The sequence below is a fragment of the Hypanus sabinus genome, chromosome 26 (assembly GCF_030144855.1).
Source record: "Hypanus sabinus isolate sHypSab1 chromosome 26, sHypSab1.hap1, whole genome shotgun sequence".
Lineage (NCBI taxonomy): Eukaryota > Metazoa > Chordata > Chondrichthyes > Myliobatiformes > Dasyatidae > Hypanus > Hypanus sabinus.
In genome coordinates this window covers 10,851,350-10,869,714 of record NC_082731.1, presented here as the reverse complement: position 1 = coordinate 10,869,714, position 18,365 = coordinate 10,851,350, and positions in this window count along the sequence as shown.

Here is an 18,365-nt window from a genome sequence, read left to right as displayed (position 1 = left end):
TTCTCTGGGTCTTAATAAAATATGCCACTGACGTGCTTATTTACCTATTTACATCCATATTTAGGGATCTGGATAGATCTTCAGAGAATACCTCCTGGAACTTGAAGTAGCTCACCTTTTCCACTGCCGACTCCTCGATTAGGACTGGCGTGTGTTCCTTCGACTTCTGCTTTCTGCTGTCGACAATAAGTTCATTTCTCTTATTCTTGTTGAGAACACGGTTGTTGCTGCGGCGCCACTCAACCAGCTGATTAGTCTCAGTGATGTACGCCTCTTTGTCACACTCTGAAATTCTGCTGACAGCAGTTTCATTGGCAAATTTACAAATCACATTTCCTTCTCATCTCTTTGTGAATTAAGTACATGATGCTTGGTTGCAGATTTCAAGCAGAAACATACCTGATGCGAGGTAAATAGTATTGTCCTCCATATTCCATTTGGCCTCTAACACTGATTATACGGCATCCAGTGCTCAATAGAATTGAGAAGGCCGAAACAATCGACATCAGCGAATCCTAAAAGTCGTTCGCCTGCCACCACCCCGGTTCCTAGTAAATGGCTGAAGCAGATTTCATGTTCGCTATTATATGATCTTATTTAACACCTGTTTTTCAGTCTGCATCTACTGAATTGACCCTGTAAAGCTGGTCTTTGCATGAGTTCTGAGCACCCATGCACATGGCAATGCACTCCGAAAAGCTCTATAGTCTTTCACATTTTATATAACAGAGACTATGCCACCATGTTCTAGAAGACGGGCTATTTGACTTACCTTCCCTATGTATCTTGACATACACGAGTTATAGATCTGCCGAAGTCTCTCTGTGAAGATAATTATCTTCAAATTGAGAGCTTTCACACCCTCGTCCTTGCCCTCTCAATCTCGTCATGCCCTACCCGATATCTCAAGCTGGATCCCGTGTTGGGCTCCTCGGCACAATAATTGGCAGTCATGTGAAGGTCCCAAACATTGTAGCCAGTTCAGGGACTGCACATTTCCTCGGCAATTTATATTAATATGCTACATAAATCCAGATGTTTAGATTATTTTAAAAAATATGTTGTTAAATATTCCCCGTGACTTTTCTGTGAATGGTACTGTGATATCCTAAGTAAATACACTTCAATGAGATCTATCATCCATCCAACTGTTCCTGTCGGCCCCGGGCTTTCCATCAGCTAAATTTGGTTTCTGGCTTTGACTGCATGATGCTGCTCAGGGCCTGCTTGATATGGTTACCGCGCCAGACAAAGTGAACAACAAGAGAACAGTGTTCAAGTTTAAGGAAATGCCGACTGAGACTGCAATGGACAATCAGGTGTCCAGAATTAACTGACCTGCAAGGAGGGTGTAACCTGTATTTATGTAAAAATTGGTGTGTCAGCTGCAGTCGTATTCAATTCAATGTTGCTGTGTCCGTAATTATGAATTCCAAATGAAGATCTGAAGTGGTACTCTTAAATCAGTTTTGTATTCTCTTGACTCGTGTGCAGGAAACTGAATTTTGAGAATTGTACATCTTGCTCAATAGGGTCCAATGTATTCTATTTAGAACTCCTCACAATAGTTAATAACCACTCAGCTGATAGAACAGTGAAGAGCAAGTGACTGATGGCCATACAAATGACAGCATTGTAATAGTATGAAGAGATATTAATAAATGAAAGAACAGGCCTGTCATAAAGGGGAACGTGGGGAGTGGACCCAAAAGCAAGACATAGACACTGAACTACCAAGAACAGGACTAGGCGTGAGAAGGGAGCAAGGAAAGTGGGGAATAAAGGACGTTGGACATTACACAGGCCCCATATGAGACAAGAATCCTGGGTCTGGGCGAGGACATGACGAGGATAGCGGAACCGGGACATAGAATTGGGAACTAGGAGCCTGGGCTTGGACTCCGAGCCAGAGACTGGACAAGGATCCAGAACCTGGGTCTTGACTCCGGCTCGGATTCCAGAACCAGGTGAGGACAAGACGTGGCTTCAGGACGAGGAGAGGCACAGGACTGGACGTGAGACTCATGGACTGGACAAGGAAACCTCAGCACAGGACGAGCGAACCTCAGCATCGGGCTGGGCAAGGTGCTCCTGGGCTGGGCGAGGAACATGACAAGACGAGAATGCAAAGGCCTGGACAGGACAAGGACCTTGGACGTGACCCCGAAGCCTTGACTTGGTCGAGGAAGAGACAGGAATGCAAAGCATTTGGTCGAGGGAGAGACAGGAACAAGGAACACCGAGTCAGTACACCTCCTTGGATACGGGACCTTGGGCCGGGGCTCATTACACAGAACGCTGTACACAACGAGACAGTTCCCGACTCTAGGTAGGGGCAAAGCGGCGGGACCTACCTAGCGAAGCCGTGGACACGGACAGACAGTTCCAAACGCTAGGTAGCGGCAAAACCGCCCGACCGACCTAGCGAAGACATGGACACGGAGAGGCAGTTCCCGACACTTGGTAGCGGCAAAGCGGCCGGACCTACCTAGCGGAGGCGTGGACACAAAGAGACAGTTCCAAACAGGGCAAGGCTCCAGGCAATGGCAAGGCAAGGCAAGGCGAGGCGGGGCCAGGCTCCAGGCACAGGTTTCAGGGCAAGGCTCCAGACGAGGCAAGACAAGGCTCCAGACGAGGCAAGGCAAGGCTTCAGGAGAAGCAAGGCAAGGCAAAGCTCCAGCCGAGGCAAGTCAAGGTTCCAGGCAAAGCAAAGCAAGGCGAGGCGAGCCACGGCTCCAGGCACAGGTTTCAGGGCAAGGCTCCAGACGAGGCAAGGCAAGGCTTCAGGAGAAGCAAGGCAAGGAGAGGCTAGGCGAGGCGAGGCGAGGCAAGGCTGCAGGACGTTGGTGAAGGGAAGGGTTAGAGACAGGGGATTTGGACAAGAGCAATCCAGCAGCCAGAGGCTGAATCCTGAAGCTATTAATGAAGCCAGCCCAAACGAGAATCAACTGCCTCAACGGAAACTGGGGAAAACCAGAAAACCTGGAATAAATATTATGGACCAGACCACGAACCCGAATGCGGATTTCATGGACCGGACCATGACAAGGCCAAGTTCCGGTAAATATTGTATTATGTCAGGAGCTTAGTTTAGAGAAGATAAATATATTTTTAAAACATAAATGTGTTAGAAGCAGTGGATGTTCGGGAATGAGATGAAATAAATTTGTGCATGCAGATTATTGCAATGTCATGGTCTAAAGCTGCAGCCAAAAGCGAATAATATAAGTTTGCATTTAGAAGAGTAAAACACGCAAGTTGAAAGCATGCTGCAACTACATAAAGCACAGCCAGCCAATGGAAAGGGATGTCACGTGTATGTACTGAATTCTGTCTTTTCTTTGCTCTGTGGGATGTGATTAGGGGGCAACTGCTCGGTACATGTTATGAATGAGAGGTGAATATTGTCCTTCGCCTGAAGGCGCTTAACAGCGCTCTCCTAAATTAAATCTCGCTTTCATTAACTTGAGAAAGGGATTTCTCCGTCTGGTTTGTGTTATCTAAAACCCAGATCAAGTGGATACATGATCAGTTATTTAAAATATATATCAAGTAGAATTGACAAGGACGACACAGAACTAATGCCAGTACACTTTAAGGAATGCACTGAACGAATATAACATTGAAACCTGAAGTTGAGAACAGTCTGATGAACAAGTGCATCAAGGGAAGTGGGTCATTTGGCTTTCTACTAAGAAAACATATAAAATCCAGTAAATCTCTAATCTGTCGTTTCAGCAATCTGTGTAACCCTGGAAGACTTAGACGACTATTCAGGCGATGAAGAAGGATTAGGAAAACTGGATGAAGATGTTAGTTCTTCTTCAGCGCTCATCACCTTTGTGATCCTCTTTATGATGAGTATGATGTACAGCGCATTTACTACGACTGTTAAGGTAGTAACGAGTTTCAATTGTCCAATAGTCTATGCAAATCCATTAACATGTTTGGGGTATATTTCACATTTCAAGTTTTTAAACGATCAGTCTAACAGAAACTTAATTCATGTTTCTCCCAATGTGCGGTTAGATTTCGGGAAGCTTCGATGGGCTTATAGTGCATACCGAATATCTCTTATGAACATGACGTCCGTGCATAAAAGAATTATAAGACCATGCACAAAGATTATAACTAAAGGAAGGAATTACTGACAATGCCAGCAGGATTTGTCAAGAAAATGCGATAAATAAAAAGAGAAGAATACTCTTAGATTAGAGAGAGAGAGTGGGTGTGTATCTGTGTGTGTGTGTGCACGCGCACGTTTGTTTGAGACAAAGGCGCAGAGAGAGACCAAGAGCTGTAAACGAGACGAGAACTCGGTGATAAAAGTATTCATTTATGCTTAAACCTGATCGAGGTGATGAAACGAGGGGCAAATTGATTAGGAAGAGATGCGATATTTCTCGGTTAGGAATTTGATGGGAAAACAGTCATTTTCCAGCAGGTTATCAGAGCGTCCAATTTCAGGAAGAGTAAATGTAATTAGAAAGTTGACTGGTGGGTCTACTGAATTAGTATTTAGCAAATATCAATGAGTTATGCTAATCAACACAGGAGACGTTTATAAGATTGACAACAGACCAATGAATAAAATGTGATAGTCAATATTATAATGAAATTTCCATAGAATTCTGTTCATATACAGAGTTATAACAAACAAAAACATAGTGATGGTAAAAATAGATGTGAATTTGTTGCATAGAGAGGACAGGCGATTGGATTCTCGAGTTGTTTTTGCACATCACAATATAATTCTTGATTAGGATGAGCATGCTACCTACAAAGCTTACACGACTAATATAAATCAAACATGTTCACTTTTGAAATATTCACCCACAGCAGTAATAGCTTCCTTGCAGAAAATATTCTATCTGAATCTCAGTGCCAGAGGCCTAGGAATATTGTTTTAGTTCATTCCAACTTGGTTGCAGCAGTTTCATCTAGAGGAAATAAGTTACGTTCTCTTAACCTTCAAAAGTGCGGAGAATTATGAGAGAATCACTGGATATACTCAATAGTTGAAGATGTATCTGTGGGAAGCAAAATACCGTTAACAATTGAGGTTGAAACCCTTTCTTCAGAACTTGCGAGGAGACAAAGAATCTTGTAAAGTACAATGTTTCTGACAGTGACAGGATAAAACCAGGATGAACCACGGTGATAAGATATAAACAAGGTTGTCTGATCTAAGAATTAATGAGAACTCTTCGAGAATTAGAACGCAAATAGAGGCACACAGACATAGAAATGGGTCAGAAAAACTGCAGAAGCTGGCAATCGGGCAGAGAGACATACTATTGGAGACACTCGCCGGGTCATGCAAGATTGTAAGCGGAACGTTTCGGAAGGTGACCCGGTGTATCAGAACTGAAGTGAAGAAAGAATGTAGTCTCTATAAAGTGGAGAGCAGAAAGTTGACCCAAAAGGCTGGAGGTAAAAATCTTACCTAGCCGAGGTGACAGACACGGGCAGAAGCTGGTGAATGTGAGAAGGAAGAGAATCTGTTGAAATGTGATAGGTGGAGACAGAGAAAGATAAAGCAAACAATCGGCCAGCTGAATCCAAGCGGGGAGGCGAGGATAAATGTGGAGAACAAGGATGGGTGGTGATATGCGGGGATAAAAGTTCTACACCAACTGGAATCGGACAACTAAGGGGCATAATTAAGGGGAAAATAATGCATGAGGTATAAAATGTTTAGCAGGGTGACAATCACAGCACGTTGGTCTGAGAATGTTCTTTACTCAAAGCGAAATAATTTGAGAAAGAGGATAGCTTGGTCAATAATACCAACCAACTACTAATACTCTGTACGCAGATAAATCAAGTCATGTAAATTTGTCGAATTCATTACTCTGGGAATTAAAAGTATAGAGTCTTATATCGGTGGTGGGCAAACGAATAGAGAGGGTTGTCACAGACAGCTTTTACGGGCTTTTAGCGAAATGCCTTTGTGTGGCTCAGGCAGTGCCTCGCGAGCGTTATTAACTGTTTAGAGGACGTGAAAAAATAATCATTAAAGATCGAGCAGCAGATGTGATGAATATGCGTTTCCGTAAAGCACTTGTCAAGGTTGCCCGTAGTAGCCTCAATAAGACTGTCAGGGTTGAGGCGATCCTGAGACAGTTGCTATATAAGTTGGAACTGGTTTGCCCACAGAAACAGAACTGTGGCAGTAAATGGAGCGCATTCCGACTGGAGTTCCATGAGTAGTGTTATTCCGCAGGGAAATGTTATGGTATCCGTGGTCTTTGGAGTTTTTACAAATGAATAAGTGGAAGGGCATTTTAGTCAGCTTGCGGATGACGCGGTTTGGTGGCTTTGCGGATATTGTAGAAGGTTTTCATATGTTGCAATCGGATTATAACAGTATCCCTAATATCCCTAATAGTCAGTATCCTAGAGTCAGTATCCCTAATATCAATATACTTCATTTTGTGTGTGTTTCTCTCTGTTGTAGGGCACTCATGCGTGGAAATTTTCACAATCTTCATCTTTATCATGCACAATACGATTTTACTTGCTTCAAACTATCAGCGTACATGATTCCAAACTCCATATCTGTAATTGCAATCCATTCAATTTTTCCTCGTGAGGCAAGTTATTCATTCCAATGAATAAACTACTAAAACTTTACCGTATTTTCAGTGCAAACAAAAAAGTTGCCCTTCATTATGCAGACCAGAAACGTGGGCATTAATCAAAGAGTGCCTTCGGACGCACGTTATACATTTAGACATCTATTTATTGTGCAATGATGCCGAGTGCTCCATAACACATCTTGATTACTTGCAGCCTTGTTTGGAAATATTCCTCCTTTTACGTCTGACTACACAACAGTTCAGAACCTACCAAAGAAGAATTCATTCTTTGTGTTTAACGCAGATGGTGGTTCTTCTTCATGAAAATAATATGAAAAGTTGTGAACAGTGTACTTTGGAGTAGTAGTTCATTGAGAGGTTTTGAAGAAAATATGCCCAGTCACAGACATTACACAACGCGGCACCAGGTGTCAGACGAAGTAGCGAACAGCAAAATGCACCAGCTCCTTCAGATCTGACATATGACGGATCTGATGCTGATTGGAAACGTAAAGACCCAACGAGCCCATCGACCAATGTTTTTCCTGTAAAAAATAGCTGATAACGAATCTAAAAATTTACAAGGAATTTATTAAAACATTTTATTTTGTTACTGTACTCTTGTGATCCATTCAGTGGGTTTGACTGTTTGCTTCTCTCATCTGCTCACTGGATTCTCTCTTCGTGTTCTATCTTTTCAGGTGAAGTAGAGAATGTTGAAACAGACGCACCTGCAGCTTTTGTTTTAATGGACCCGAAGCCAAATAATGGCATCCGACGAATGGTGATGGTCCTGATGAAGGTCGCGGCCCGTAATGACGATAGTTATGCCGCTCCATTTCCAGTATCTGCAGAAGCTCTTGTTAGATGATAAAATCAGACTGCTGCATTTATAATACTCTTAGTACTGTGTGTGTGAATTTATAATTTTGTTTCTGTATATCCTATCAGTTTCATTCTGATTTCTGCTATGTCAATGACTGGTTTTGGCTGGAATTTCACAAAACAGTTGCAAAACAATGAAATACAATGTTTATTCCCGTGAATGATGTAAAATAAACTGGGGTGAAATAATTGTCCAGCAGTGAAAGATTGGAATCTACCACAAATGTGAAATGCACCTTGCAATCTGGTATTCCAATTTCGTGCTTGAACAAAACTATCAGTTTAGTTTGACCTTATGAGCCGCGCCCTCCCCTACTATCCATATTCACTGGCAAAGAAAACTTAGGAGTTGTTTCGAATTGACTCTTCGTAACTTCTCCGTTGCATGCATTTCAAAATAAAGTTTATACTCACGGCTCTGCACTGAGAAAAGGCTATGGATTAAGTAAACTATAGTTCTCTGTGTCCAGCAGTTTAATCAGTTACTTTCCTTTATAAAAGAAACATCAGGTTGGAGTGTGTCACGTGCAAATATTATACTGATATTGAACGAATAACAAAACGTAAAGGAGATCTATTGGATTTTGAAAGTAATTGCATTGTTCCATTTAAGTGATGCTCTCATTCTGGAATTCTACAAAGGAATATACTGATTACTACTTCTGTTTATGCTTATTGATACTTTGCCACGCTGTGTGCCGCAGTTCCGAATAATTTTCAAAGCTTTTCTGATTCTGATGTTTGGGATGGTGCCCAATCACATAATTTGTATTTCTGGTTCTAGATATTACATGATGGAAGACTGAGATCACTGAATTTTCATGCAAATGTTACGGCCGAGGTATACACCTGCCAAGATCCGTAATGCGTGTATTGGTAAGCATATAATTACATTATCAGAGAGAATGGCAATAGAAAGAATCGCACCATGTTCTCGGCCATAAACAAAAGCTGCCCTGTTGATTTTCCATCGCAGTCAGCAATCACGGAGTGGCCAGAATTATGGCATTCACTGAGGGCACACAACTGCATTACCGCAGCTCGGACGGTACCTGACTGCTCGCATTGGAAGAACAGTGTAGCTGTAAATGTATGCATTACTCGGTTCTTCATTTACACTGGTAGCCCAATTTGTCTTTGAAATTTTCCGCATTTCTAACGGAAATAAGGCTACCTTGAGATTCATCAATTAATTATCCCTGAGAGGAGACACTGCGCGGGCCCTTGATATGTAGCAATCAGAACACTCGATAGAGAACACATACTCCCGCCAAAGCAACAGGAGTCAGGATCACAATCTTTCATCCTCACAGGAATCCAAAATCTGATATTACTGGCCGTCAAGGCAAAAGTTACGTTCAGTCATCGAGACCATAAAATCACGAGGAAAATATATGATCTCATCAACAGATTATATGCTTATCGCAGTTTTGACTGCTACTATTTGTTTCTTATTTGTGTCATGTTACTGTCAGAATGCCAAACAACAGATTTCTGTAAACTGCCAATTGACCGCTTTTTTAACCACTGAAAATTCCGGTCTAAAATTCCTATGCCTACGAATACTTTTTTCAAAAATACTGTATCTATTTCAATGCTACACTGACTACTGATAAAACCGAACCACAATGCTAATTAAATCCGCACGATGAGTAAAGGAAATAATCCTACATTAATAATTTAAATCAAAACACAAAATGCTGGCAGAACTCAGCAGGACAGACAGCATCTATGGCAGGAGGTACCGACGACGTTTCGGGCCGAAACCCTTCATCTGGAGAGATTTAAATCAAAATGTTTGCTTATCGTTGTCGATGAAATGTAATCAGTAGTTTTCCAAACAAATGTTTTAAATGTATCAGAACATCTAAATAAATTTTAACCATACTTAAATTAAAGTGAACGAGCACCACTTCGGAACTAATTAATGGAAATAACGTAGGGGTACCCTTTGAGAGAAGGTAGAGCCGTCTGATGTGATGTCCTTTGGAAATTGAAGAAGAAAAACTCAATTTATTAAAGAAGAGAGACGCGTAGCAAGACAAATACAGCTCCTCCTCGTTTAACGAAGGACACTTGATGACAACATTTCTGGTTGATCTGCCACACTTCAAGAATACTCTTAACGTTTTAGTTTCTCCTCTGTCTCTTCTTCTGTCTTCCTTCTCTGCCTGTTTTTGTCATTCTGGAGACGCGCAGCCCTTTCATCCTTCGTCTCTTCATCTCTTCTACCATTTGTTCTTTCACTCTGATCCTGGATTCGTGCGGCCCGGCCTGACCGATTCTTGTTTTCTCCTCCTTCTGTGCTTATTGTTGTCATTTTGCAGACGTGCATACCTCTCCTCCTCTGTCTCTTCTTCTCTCCTCTTTCTTGTCCTGACTTTATGATCCTGGAGTCATGCGGCCCTGGCTTGAGTCTTGTTCCCTCCCTCTCCTTGCGCTTCCCGACGACGTTTGGCGTCATCTCTTGACCATAATGTCTCCCCTCTCTTTCCACGCGGCATAATTAGGCTGTCCATATTTTTTACCCTCATGCATGATAGAAGATACGAAGCAGCAACACCAACGCCTCCAGGATGCTGATTTTACTTGATGGTGTGGTTGGCGCTCTCCTCAATGGACTTGATTGCCCTGCCCTTTTGCTGCGGTTGGTGTCGCTGCTGTGAGCATCGTGAGGCGCTACTAAGGTTGGCCGTTCGCATGCGTCGTGGTGTCGCGTCCCGGTTTCCAGTAAAGCTGGAATCTGCTCGGGTTGACGACTGAATAATTTTATACGAATAAATAACCCTGAACTTTGCATGCATTCAGTAAGTTAAGTCGATTTAGTCAAAAAAGTGATGTAATGTACCGTTTGGGCTTATTGGAGCTCACAAACAGACAAACAGGGCAAGAGAATTTTAGTAGCATATAGATATAAACTGCTGTTGCGATGCGCTTCGTAATATACTATTTGATATTTGAAGACATTCATCAAAATGATGGCTTTCTCATTGAAGCTATTATCAAATACTGCCGTATGAAAGTTAGGGTTAAAGTAATTTCTGTCACAAAAACATAACATGAGCGAACGAAGTGAAGTTTAAAAAGCTCGTGCAGTGGTTCGGTCACAACAAGATGTGGTGCAGTTTTTGTCACGAAACTTTGATGGATTTCTGAGGGGGAAATCGCGCCTCACGAGCATGTTTGAAGGTTATGACAAAATGATGAAGGTAGAGAAGTGCATGTGTTGTATATGGATTTTAAAAATGTATTTGACAAGATTCCTCAAGGCACGGTTTTCCAGACAGACGTGAAGCATGAGGTCCATGCAGGCTTAGCTGCACGAAATAAATTTGGCTTTCCCGTAGAAGTCAGAGCGTGGTGGAACATGGAGGGTAATCTCCCTGGAGGTTGGTGACGAGTGGTGTTCCGCAGGGATTGTTCTGTGACACCAACTTTTTGTGTTTTATTTTAAATGACTTCGATGAGGATGTGGAAGGGTGAGTTAGTAAGTTTGCAGATGACACAAACGTTGGCGGTGTTGTGATCAGAGGCAATAACGAGATACAGGCAGAGTGCAGAGCTGGCAGGAAAAATGGCAGATGGTCGTTGAACTGAGGATTTTGGTCAGGAGTTGAGAGCTACTATTGGATCTCTATAAATCTCTGGACATACCGCACTTAAAGATTCCACATCTTTCGTAAAATAAAAAAGTTCAGATCTGCTTGCTTCAGTATAGGAAGAATTTGGAAGCTTCAGTGTGGGTGCAGAGGAAATTTATCAGAATCCGGCCTGGATTGGAGAGCATGCATTATGAAGAGAGATTGTGCGATATAGGGCTTCCTCTTTGGAGCAAAGGTGGATGAGAGGCGTTTCCGGGTACGAGAAGCATAGAGAGCCCTATTTCTCAGCGAGGCAATGGCCTGTAAAAGAGGATATATTGAAGCAGAGTGGAGTAAAGTTTCGGAGAGATGTGAGAGATTGTTTTGATGTTTACTTTGAGATTGATTGTTTCCTGGAAGGTTCTGCCTGAGATGGTGGTCAAGAGGAACATTTATAAAACAGGAACATTTAGAGACTCTTAGATCGGCACATTCGGTGGATTACGGTTAAATGGGCCATTGGTTAATCAGGACAGCAGCTTATTTGGGACAATTCTGAAGGAACAAAATGTATTCGAAAGAAAACTGCCCCGATTCCCTTCATTTACCTGGCACAAATTAAGTTAATTTAGCCACGACACTGTTGCCAAACTTTCTAACTAGCGTCAGTAGCGTAAACATGTGTGGCGAACATTGTCCTTAGACTGAACAGTTTTTATTAGCGTCTGTTGTGTGTGTTTCTGTGCATGAAACAGTGCTTTCTGTCACTGTTAGCTGGTCAGAAGTAAGCAGGAAAACAATTCGGAAATGCTTTGCTCACTGCGGTTTCAAAAATTCAGCCATGGAGACGACCGGGAGTGAAAATGAAACGATTTGTCTAATTCAACAATTCGACAATACGAAGAATTTGAAGGCTTCGACAATGATATTGAATGCTTTGAGCATGCTATCGTCGAGGTGCCTGCGGTATTATGTTCACAGTAAATCAAATGAACAGGGCAGCATACACTTTGATGAACTCCTACGATTATATCCATTAGGAAATAAAATTTTACAGTACTGTAGTAGTATTAATAATGCTCTAATTTGTTATGTATTCCATTTAAATAATTTGTTATTCATTTAAGCCGTAGTTTGTCTTTTCTTATATGTTTTAACGTATTTCCACAAAACTTCCCCAGTTTGGCCACTCAATTGGACCAAACTGTACTGGTCCCGAAATGTCCGAAATAAGTGGAATCTACAGTCCACGTAAGTAAATGAAGGGTTATGGACTTGATCGTGCAGAAGATTTATATAGATTGGCACAACGTCTGGGCCAAGGGCTGCACAATCTGTGTCTATGTTCTACGTTCAGTGTGCTACTCAAAATCGGAATCAATTTATACTGAAACTCATCAGGAGATATTTACATAAACAAGAGCAATGGGTAGTTTTTTTTTAAGATGGCGGCCATGTTAAGAAACCGTAACGTTCTGTGAAGGAATTCGAGTGTCCCGACATTTAAAAGAACTTGCGGGTGTAAAGTGGGATGATGTTTTTGCAGGTAAATGTACTATGGACATGTGGTCGATGTTGAAGGATCTCTAGAAGGATGTTATGGATAAATTTGCCCCGGTGAGGAAGATAAAGAATGGTAGTGTGAAGGAAGCATGGGTGACAAGTGAAGTGGAAAATCTAGTCAGGTGAAAGAAGGCAGTATACATGAGGTTCAGGAAGCAAGGATCAGATGGGTCTATTGAGGAATATAGGGTAGTAAGAAAGGAGATTAAGAAGGGGCTGAGAAGAACAAGAAGGGGGCATGAGAAGGTCTTGGCGAGTAGGGTAAAGTAAAACCCCAAGGCATTCTTCAATTATGTGAAGGACAAAAGGATGACAGGAGTGAAGTTAAGACCGATTAGAGATAAAAGTAGGAAGATGTGCCTGGAGGCTTTGGAAGTGAGCGAGGTCCTCAATGGTATTCACTTCTCTTCGGTATTCACCACTGAGAGGGAACCTGATGACGGAGAGGACAACGTGAGTGAGGTTGATATTCTGGAGCATGTTGATATAAAGGGAGAGGAGGTGTTGGAGTTGTTAAAATACATTAGGACGGATAGGTCCCGGGGCCTGACGGAATATTCCCCGGGCTGCTCGACGAGGCAAGGGAAGAATTGCTGAACCTCTGGCTAGGATCTTTGTGTCCTCATTGTCCACGGGAATGGTACCGGAGGATTGGAGCGAGGCAAATGTTGTCCCCTTGTTCAAAAATTGTAGGAAGGGTAGTCCAGGTAATTATAGACCAGTGAGCCATACGTCAGTGCTGGGAAAGCTGTTGGAAAAGATTCTTAGAGATAGGATCTCTGGGCATTTAGAGAATCATGGTCTGATCAGTCAGCATGGCTTTGTGTATGGCAGATCGTGCCTAACAAGCCTGATAGAGTTCTTTGAGGAGGTGACCAGGCAAATAGATGAGAGTAGTGTAGTGGATGTGATCTACATGGATTTTAGTAAGGTATTTGATAAGATTCCACACGGTAGGCTTATTCAGAAAGTCAGAAGGCATGGGATCCAGGGAAGTTTGGCCAGGTGGATTCAGAATTGGCTTGCCTACAGAAGGCAGAGGGAGTACATTCAGATTGGAGGGTTGTGACCAGTGGTGCCCCACAAGGATCTGTTCTGGGACCTCTACTTTTTGTGATTTTTATTAACGACCTGGATGTAGGGGTAGAAGGGTGGGTTGGCAAGCTTGCAGACGACACAAAGGTTGGTGGTGTTGTAGATAGTGTAGAGGATTGTCGAAGATTGCAGAGAGACATTGATAGGATGCAGAAGTGGGCTGAGAAGTGGCAGATGGAGTTCAACCCGGAGAAGTGTGAGATGGTACACTTTGGAAGGACAAACTCCAAGGTAAATGGCAGGATATTTGGTAGTTTGGAGGAGCAGACAGATCTTGGGGTACATGTCCACAGATCCCTGAAAGTTTCCTCATAGGTAGATAGGGTAGTTAAGAGAACTTATGGAGTGTTAGCTTTCATCAGTCGAGGGATAGAGTGTAAGAGACGCGATGTAATGATGCAGCTCTATAAAACTCTAGTTAGGCCACACTTGAAGTATTGTGTCCATTTCTGGTCGCCTCAGTATAGGAAGGATGTGGAAGCATTGGAAAGAGTACAGAGGAGATTTACCAGGATGCTGCCTGGTTTAGAGAGAATAGATTATGATCAGAGATTAAGGGAGCTAGTGCTTTACTCTTTGGAGAGAAGGAGGATGAGAGGAGACATGACAGAGGAGTACAAGATATTAAGAGGAACAGGCAGAGTGGATAGCCAGCGCCTGTTCCCCAGGGCGCCACTGCTTAGTACAAGAGGGCATGGCTTTAAGGAAAAGGGAGGTAAGTTCAAGAGGGACATTAGAGGAAGGTTTTACACTCAGAGAGTGGTTGGTGCGTGGAATGCACTGCCTGAATCAGTGACGGAGGTAGATACATTAGTGAAGTTTAAGAGACTACTAGACAAGTATATGGAGGAATTTTAAGGTAGGGGGTTATACGGGAGGCTGGGTTTGAGGGTCGGCACAACATTGTGGGTCGAAGGGCCTGTAATGTGCTGTACTATTCTATGTTCTATGTTCTAAAAGCTAATTCTAACGTGACGAAGTATGGGGATGATCAATGGGAGATTATTGGGTTTGGGGACGTGATTTGGAGATGGACAGAGTCAGAGTTTACAGAGATAGGAAGGGTAAGATCGGAAAGAAATTTGAGAAGAGAGACGAGAATTTTAAATCTGACTGGGTTTCCAGGATAGGACGAGTGATGTGGTAAATGTTCTGGAATGGGTCCGGTGAGCTTAAGGGTGATGCGCGGCAGAAACGTGGTGATTTCGTGGTTATGGAAGGCAGATGAAGGAACATAAATGTAATATTTGTTTTCCAACAGTGCCGCCATTATGCACAAAACCTATAGGTCGTTCTTTCAACGTTCTTCTGTCAAGGGCATGCTTGGTGACAATGTTGGAAGCAATGTTATAGGTCCATGCTAACCAGTGAGTACATGTCCGTATTAATCACACCTTCCAGCACTCGGTTCAGAGCTCCAGAGGTCATTCCTGTGCTCCTCCAGATACATTTTAAATGCTGTCAACGACTCTGTTTCACCGCTCCATTTGGACACTGAATTCGAGGTAATCGACATTTCCTTAGAGGAAAAATCTCTCCAATTCCCTCGAAACCCTTTTACCCTTTTACATTCTTTATCTTAAACGTATTTTTTTTATTTTATGTCTCCAATGTAGAGACAATTTAACCATTAACCAATGCCAACAGCTCCGTTACCACCACCACACACACACACACACACACACACACACACACACACACACACACACACACACACACACACACACACACACACACACACACACACACACACCCACACACACACACACAAACAAATCGTAGACGGGGACTTCATTCAAGCTTATTTATCCAGAAGCCCTGGATAAACCATGAGATACGCAATCTCCTGAGGTCTAGCGACCATTGTAAGGTACAAAACGTTCACATACGATCTCCGGAAAATCGACTCACGGCACAACATGGCAATTCCGGACAAAATTTGAACCACGGAAGGATGCTCGACCGCTGTGGCAAGGATTTAATGTCATCTCCTCTTACAAAGAGAAAACGCGCGACCTGGGTTATAACAACGCGGTCAGGATGCTGGAACAGGGATTCAATCGCTGACCCAGTACTGTGCACACAGTGATATTAATCGAGTAACACATCCTGAGGAGCAAACAAAGTCGGCGTCGAAGTTCAGGCAGAGATGAAAACATCCAGAGAAATCCAAAAACTAGAATCGGGGAAACAGACAGAGTCATTAAGACGGATAGAGTACAGATAGGAATATTGAAAGGCTCAGGAAAATTCACTGGCACAATCTGACAACAAACAGTTTAAAACACAGGACTGAAACACACTGAGCAATAGACAGAGAGGCAGATGAGGTGGAGCACAATGAGACGGAAGTGGCAACATGTGACGAGATAAGAAACTTTATTCAATATGGACTGTTCCTTTAAAAGGAGAGAGTGTGCTGATTGAGAGAGAGAGAGAGAGAGAGAGAGAGAGAGAGAGAGAGAGAGAGAGAGAGAGAGAGAGAGAGAGAGAGAGAGAGAGAGAGAGAGTAACGAACAGCTCATGAGTTGCCATGGTTACGCAAGGCGGAGCCATATGACGGACGGCTGGTGTTCAGCCTCTGAGGAATATATACAAGATCAACTGGCTTTGTAGCAGGCACACAAGACACACGGAAGACACGCAGAAATACAGAGAAACGGACACTGGGTTAGTTTTGTTTGCCCACGGAAAGGATGGGTTTGCTCATAATGTGGAAAAGGGGTGACCGGTGGAAAGCTATCGGAGTGTTTAACCCCTGCCTGGATTCATATATTTACCACGTGATTCGACGGCATCGGCACAGGAAAACAAATCCTCTCTCTCTCTCTCTCTCGCTCTCTCTCGCTCTCTCTTGCTCTCTCTCTCTCTCTCTCTCTCTCTCTCTCTCTCTCTCTCTCTCCCTCCCTCCCTCCCTCCCTCCTTCCCTCTACTCAATCTACTCATCTACTCAACTCAATATTACGAACTGAACTGACTTCATACCTATACCATCGAAATACTGAATCATTTAGCACCTGAGCTTGGAGAAGTTTTGGAACTTTATTTACTCGCTTATATATGCATAAACTCTGCTAACCTGTTTGCCTTATCTTGTTTTATATTATTATTTTACGTAGATACTAATAAAATAGAGTTTGCAACAGAAGACACAAATGTGTTCCATTTCTGCTGCTTCTTTTAACCGGTTACGGGGTACGTAACGCAGCAAAACAGGTAATTATGAGAAAGAGGTAAGAGGCGGAGTACTCAGTGATACAGAGGCAGGAGTAGAGCAGGAGCGGGGACAGGAGCACATGGGGCATGAAAACAAACAAGAGCACATGGCAATACAAACCCACAGACTGACGGTTAGGGGCTAAACACACAAAAAGACAAAGTTCAATTGGTGTTACTGACAAAAGCTTAGTTCCCAGAGCGACTGAATGCCTTCTATGTTCGTTTTGACCATCAAAACATGGATGAACCTTCATGAACTCTGACAGACCACAGATTGTGTACCTGGCTGAATATTAAAAATATGTGCTGATCATGGCTGATGTGTTCACCGATAATTTTAAATTCTCACTTCGGTAGTATGAGGTGCCTCCGCTTGTTTTTAGTTTGAGAAGATTCGCCATGTCATCTGAAACTCTAACAAACTCTGTAGATGTATGGCGGAAAGTATATTGACTGGTTGCATCACGACCTGGTACGGAAACAGCAACGTACTTTAACGGTAAGACCTACGAAAGGTAATGGATATGACCCAGTGTATCAAGGGTAAAACTCTCCCCACCACAGAGCACATCTACACGGAGCACTCTCACTAGAAGGCAACATCCATTATCAAGGACCCCCATCACCCGGGCTATGCTCTCGTCTCTCTGCTGCCCTCAGGAAGAAGGTACAGGGGCCTCGGGAATCTCGCCAACAGGTTCATGAGCAGTTAGTGTCCATCAGCCATCAGGCTGTTGATCCATTTGGTATAGCTGCACTCACTCCATCACGGAACCGTTCCCAGAACCCAATGATTCACTTTCAAGGACTTATCATTATAATTTGTTTATTTCTCTTTTTTGTATTTGTATAGATTGGTCCATTTTGGACATTGGTTGGCTGTTCGTCCTGTCGGGTACAATCTTTCATTGATTCTGCTGTTTCTTGGATTTACTGAGAATGCCCAGAATGAAACGAATCTCAGAGTTGTATATGCCGATATATGTTTTTGATATAATAAATTTACTTTGAAACGTGGACTTTGTAATTTAACACTATCTCCTATGAACAGTCATGCCATTCACATTATTGAAAACACAAAGGTTCCCAGTACCAATCCCTCTGGAACAACAATTAGCACCTTCTAAAAATCTGTGCGCAAAACTGAGCGTGAAAGGAAGTCATTTCTGCCTGTGGCCATCAAATTTTACAACTCCTCCCTCGGAGTTTCAGACACCCCAAGCCAATAGGCTGGCCCAGGACTTATTTTGATTTGGCATAATTTACTTACAATGATTTAATTATTTATAGTTTTATATTGCTATGCTTCTACACTATTCTTGGTTGGTGTGACTGTAACGAAACCCAATTTCCCTCGGGATCAATAAAGTATGTCTGTCTGTCTGTCTGTCAAATCACAGAAAACCCCTTCTGAGATCACCCGAAACCCACATTTTAACAC